The sequence below is a fragment of the Gopherus evgoodei genome, chromosome 16, assembly GCF_007399415.2.
Source record: "Gopherus evgoodei ecotype Sinaloan lineage chromosome 16, rGopEvg1_v1.p, whole genome shotgun sequence".
Classification (NCBI taxonomy): Eukaryota; Metazoa; Chordata; order Testudines; family Testudinidae; genus Gopherus; species Gopherus evgoodei.
Genome location: NC_044337.1, coordinates 24654636 through 24660915, shown reverse-complemented (window position 1 = coordinate 24660915; position 6280 = coordinate 24654636).

The window sequence follows — 6280 nt, the reverse complement described above, 5'->3', positions numbered from 1 at the left end:
GACCAACCGTGGGAAACCTGGTTCCTTTACCTACCTGTGTCCTTCAGGAGGAGTTCACTTATGAGACACAGCACACGTGTCCACTGTGGGCTCCCAGCCCCGTCCCAGATGGGCTGGAGCCCGACCTCACTTGGCCATCCCTAGAGTTCTCCACTTGCAGTACCTCTGTTGGGGTTCCCATGACAAAGGGGTCCCTCGGCTTGGATCCCCTCCCTGCTGGTGACCTTGTGATAGCTGCTAAGAGCTAGTCAGGATCCCCCCAGAACTGGGCAATGCGGCTCCTGGATGGGCCAAGACCAGTCACTACAGACCAATATAAGGGTCCTGCTAACAACCCTGCTGGCCAAGGCGGTGACAGACAGGATGTGGAACCAGGACTCTGGATCATAGCACAGAGTGTCTCTGGCTGCCTCTGCATTTAGTTGCTTTACAGCTAGTTCAGCATAGCCCAGTCTTTGATCTACACCTCACAAGTTGCTCCAGCACGCAACTGCGCAGCCTGAGACCAGCTTTGTCTTACACACGTGCTAGCCGTGAAGTTTGGTAGCGAGGGCGCTGGAATGTGTAGGGGCACAGAGGAGACACATTCAAAGGCAGACACAGGTCTCTGCCCAGCTCTCAGGCGCATGCAGAACCAGCGGGCTGCCCTGGACAAGCTGATCACGGCTCTTCCTCACGGTTAATACAGAGGAGAGTCCATACGGAAACATGAAGTCATTTCATTTTAGCTGAGTTGCCGCTTCGGAGCAGGTCCTGGCCTCCCCATGGAAACAGTCATTGTACTCGTGTCACCGGTGGCCCTGCAAGCGGCTGTTGCTACTCCTTCATTTGCAACCAGGTCACCATATAGCCTGAGGGACCCAACAGCTGATGTCCGTAGTTGATATTGAAGACATCTGTTCATCTCAGTGGGTTGGGAGTTAAAAGACCATTGTCATCCTAGCAAACAACAGGTCATGGGAGCCAACAGAATGCCAGAGAGACAGAGCAGCCCCACCAAAGTGAACTCAACTCTGAAAAGCTGCAGAGATGGCAGTGAAGCTGGCACCGGGGTGACATGGGTATGGGGCGATGTTATATGCAGCACAGTAAAAATGGCAGCGCTCAGCAAACGTTTGGATTCCTTGCATTTCCATGCTTGAGCAGGAATTATTTGGAGGGTAGCAGCAGCATGGCGGGGAGCAGCTGCAGGCCCCATCACAGTGCGGGGGGTTGGAAGGGGTAGCTGGCCTTGCTTTGGAAGTTCCGGTGCACATCCCAGTTCACTGGAGTATTAGGGCAGGAGGGAAGTGGGTACCAAGAGTGCCATAGACAACATGGCTTATTACAACCCAAATGCCCCTGTGCCAGAGCCGTACTGTTTAAAAGGGATGTTCCCAAACGAGATCCTAAAGCAGACAGCACGGCCAGCACTGTATGGACAGGTGCCTCTCAGGCTGCAGCTCCACACCCTCACCGTGTCCACAAGGGTCAGTCTCCAACACTGGCAGCCCAGTATTGTACCGGGGTGAATGGTCTGTGCAGATTCAGCCAGAGCACACCACTCATGTTTCCCTCTGTCATAAACAGATAGCTAAGGGTTAATGTTCTTTTACCTGTAAAGGGTTAACACAGGGAACCAAACACCTGACTAGAGGACCAATCAGGAAACAAGACTTTTTCAAGTCTGAGTGGAGGGAAGTTTTGGGTGTGAGTTCGTTGTTCTTTGTCTTGGGCCTGTGCCCTCTCGGCTCTGAGAGTGATTTTTCTATCTCCAGGCTTTCTAATCTTCTGTTTCCAAGTTGTAAGTACAAGGATCGTAAGACAATAGGTTTATATTGGTTTTTTTTGTATTTACATGTGTGTAGTTGCTGGAATGTGTTAAATTGTATTCTTTTTGGATAAGGCTGTTTATTCATTTTTTTCCTTTAAGCAATTGACCCTGTATATTGTCACCTTAATACAGAGATCCTTTTATGTCCTTTTTTCATTCTTTTTATATAAAGCTTTCTTTTTAAGACCTGTTGGAGTTTTTCTTTAGTGGGGACTCCAGGGAATTGAGTCTGCAACTCACCAGGGAATTGGTGGGAGGAAGAAGTCAGGGGGAAAATCTCTGTGTGTTAGATTTACTAAGCCTGACTTTGCATACCCTCTGGGTGAAGGGGAAGAGAGATTAGATCTCTCGGTACTTGTGTTTCCAGGACTGGAAGCAGGGAATCTCCTAGGGTCATCCAGGGAGGGGAGCCTGGGAGGAAGTAACAAGGAAATAAGGGGAGGGGGTTATTTCCCTTTGTTGTAAGACTCAAGGCATCTGAGTCTTGGGGTCCCCTGGGAAGGTTTTGGGGAGACCACAGTGAGCTAGGCACTGTATAATTCCTGGCTGGTGGCAGCAATTACCCGGTCCAAGCTAGTAACTAAGCTTGGAGGTTTTCATGCTAACACCCATATTTTGGACGCTAAGGTCCAGATTTGGGAAGAAATGTTATGACACCCTCAGTGCTAATGATCAGGGTCTAACTCTTCAGGGGAGCCAGGCGCTCGAAGGGGAACCGGGGACCAGCTGCACTCCAGTTCTGCTCTTGAGACTAACAGCCAGCACCTGAAGGAGCCGCCCCAGCTTGTCTCTCATAATGGGGGGCATAATGAATGGCCTCACGCTGCCCTCTCTCCTCCCAGGGACAGTCTGTCTGTGACCCTCTGGCCCAGATCTACCCCCTACTCCCATCACCCTGCATGGAAGCCACTGGACTTGCAGCAAGGGACCAGGCTCCTGCAGGACAGGAGGATTTTGCAGGTAACTGAAGATTCTCAGGCAGTTTGACACGTTGTCCCCAAGGTCAGGGCTGATCACTAATCACTGGGTATTATCTGTAGAGCTGGGGGCTCCCGAGTCTCACTCTCACCCACACCCTGGGACTAGCCTACCCAATGCTTCTCCAGCCTTGGTTCCTCTGGGCAGTGAGGAGAGGGCAGGGCCAGCCAAGCCTTGCTGTACAGCCTTGTTCGTGCAGCTGGGGAATGCCTGTATGCCCAGCCGTTCTGCTAGGAGGACACCATACCTGGCTGGGTGCATTTCCCATCCCAAACCCTTCCTGTCTCCAACAGCTCCTCACAGCACGGTCTGCAGATTTCATAATGCTGGGCACATTTTGGAAGCATTTTCCATGTCAGAGTTTAACGAAGTGCCGTTTACTGTTATTTTTATTTGCTTGCACCCTCTGAACACAAACGATCACTCTGGACTAACTCCTGCAATATTGCTTGTATAATGCATCCGCATTCCGATTAACCCGCTTGAACATTGCCCTCTTAGCAGGTATCTGAGCAGGATGAGCAAGCAGAGCGGATGGGTTTTTATGGAGCTAGACACATTGAGAGAGAGAGGGATTTGGCTGTGGATGTTACTCTGCACAAGAAGCAGACAGTGGGTTCATTACAGCAGCCACCGGCCTAGCTCCCGTCTCCTCCTGCCAGGGAACTCACATAGGATGAGGCTCAAAGCAACTTCACACTTCCATTTTGAGGGCTGTGTTACTGTGCATTTAAGATGGGCAGCGGAGCTGCCTCCAGTTCTGGCTGCGAGCTGCAGGCAAGGCTATGCTGGCCCCAGCTGATGCCCTTGGCTCCCAGCCCATGGTGTGGATGCTCAGATATCAGCTGTGTCTGGAGAGGGAATGTGGGAGGCCTAGGATTAACTCTTGGCATTTTCCCAGCTGCCAGCCAGATGAACCATGAGGTGCATGCTCCTATAGAACATGCAGGCTTCCAGGGCCGATGCAGCCCCTCGCTCTAAGAGGCCTGAAGCCCTGAACCAAGACTCTGCAGAGACCCCACAGACGTCCCCTACACAGCTGCTGAACCAAGCAAGTGCGTGCTGCTGCCCAGTCTCCTACGCCACAGTTAGGGAAACACAACACTGTGTTCAAAGACAACTGCCCAGCCCAGAGAAAAGTCACCTGGTGCCCAGACAAAGGGGCTGGAGAGACCCAGACACCTTGAAAGAGAGGGCAGAGACCCAGCCAGGCAGGCCACCCCAGGGACAGAGGGTTTGCAGTAGCCAGTTTAGGTGGTGGTGGAATACAGCACAAAGAGTAGAAAGACCAAAGCCAGGCCAGGCAGCCTCTGCAGCGCCTGCTCCCCCAGGCATGGATCTCCACTGCTACTGTCACCCCACACAGCCGCCCCCCTGCCTGCAGCCTAGGAGCGTGCCCTTTCCATGGGGCAGCCCAGACAGACCACACCGTTCAATCTTGCTGTTGCATTCTGCTTCTTTGGTGGCCATAGGGACGGCACCCTTACAAGTCTTTCTACTGCTGTGGGTCCAAGACTATCCTGAGAACATAGGAACCAACAGACTGGATCAGACGAGCTACAAGAACTCTGCATTGGGCAGCCTGCCCCCAGCTTACATTTCATCCTGATCTGCAACTGCTCAAGCTTGGTGCAGGCCCTTGCTCTGAGCATAACACCATGGAGCCTGGGGAAGACATCGACAGTCCTGCTTTGCACCCAGGACCCCCACAAGTCAACTTCAAACAACAAATGAAATTTAGTGTTTTCAATTTCAAATTGCTCCTTTGGTGTTTTAAAAATAATAAATTACTAATCAGCAGCCACCCCCTCTCCTGCGTCCTTTGCAGCGACACTCCAATAATTAATTACAAACTACAATACTGATCAGCTTGCATGTACTCAGTCTTTACTGACAATCATTAACCATAATATGAAATTTATAATGTTGAGACAGGAAACCCCGGTGAGATGAACTGCTCTGCTTTTTAATCAGTTTTATGGGATGATATAATGCATTGATCGACAAAGACAAGATACAGTATGTGTTCCTACGTCTATAGCTGTGCAATCTTCTTAATTTAGATTTACAGAAGGTGTCTTGCTGCAAAGGGGAAAGACAAGGCTCAGCTGCCTTGTATAGGATGGCTCGTTCCCAGCCAGCTGGGACATCCTCTGCTAGGTAAGCATCCCAGGCACTGAGTGTTTGCTGCCTGGGATTCCCTCCAAGAGCATCATGGGGCGGAAAAGCTCTCCAAGGCTACTCATGGCTGCAGACAACCGAAGGCAGATCACGCATGCTACAGCACCTGCATCCACAGATGGGGCCGGCCAAGCTTGTACAGATGTTCCATCTCCCAAAGCAATGAGAGTTTCTATGTGCAGCCTCCAGCTACCTGGACAGGACAAAGGACAAGAGGTTAAACTAACAAAGTGGCAACAGGCCAGCGCCAAAGTCTCTGTGCAGCCACTTAATCGGACTTGCAGTGTAAGCCTACGACAGCCGACCCGTCAGACGTCCCAAAGACTGAAGCCTGTGCACGGCCTGCAGTGGCAAAGGGCTGATTCTCTGCTTAGAGGGGAGTGAATTTGAATCACACAGAGGTAGGAGGACCAGATTACGTGAACAAAATATCAGGACACATGGGGGGGCAGGTCCAGAGCGCCGTTGAAGGGAAAAAAAAAAAACGACAGTCGGCGGCACTTCAGCGGCAACTCAATGGTGCCACTCCATTCTTCGGCGGCAATTCAGCGTCGGGTTCTTCACTCCTTCTCTTCCTCTTCGGCGGCACTTCGGCGGCAGCTCAAAGAGGAAGAGAGGGACTGAGGGACCTGCCGCCGAATTCCTGCCAAAGGCTCGGATGTGCCGCCCCTTTGTATCGGCCGCCCCAAGCACCTGCTTCCTTAGCTGGCGCCTGGAGCCGGCCCTGGGAAAGAGGAACCAATAGACTCAGTGGGACGTTTGGCCAAGAACTGGACGTGTTTCATGGCCGTGGCTAAGCCCAGAATCTGGGTGGGAGAAACCCCCCTCTGTGTGCACAGCACAGTACTGTCTTGCTCGGTGTAGTTGTGAACATACTAAGTGCTTTGTACTGGATAAGAAAGCACAGCCTGCTTCATAACCCCAGAGACACCAATGCAACAGCCTCAGACGGGTGAGGAGATGGCAGCAAGCTCCCAGAATCTGGTCCCTGGAGATAAGTCAGTTTCAAACTCCCATAAGATCCAGATTTGGTGCATTCTCCCCAAATTGGCTTTGGGCCAAATCCTAAAGTCCTAACTCCTGCAAAACTCTAGTGGATTTCAATGGGGGCTTAGTCCATGTGAGGGCAGCGGGGTTTGGCCCTGCATTAGTATGATGCAGATATCAGAGAGACGATCCAGTAACAGACTTTAACGTGACATTTTTAGTGTAATTATTGTGTGAAAAACAGGGGGTGCAGGGGCCAGCATGGATGTGCTGCCAGAGTGACTCAAGAGCCCCCTTCCTTTGCAGGATACAAGCTGATCA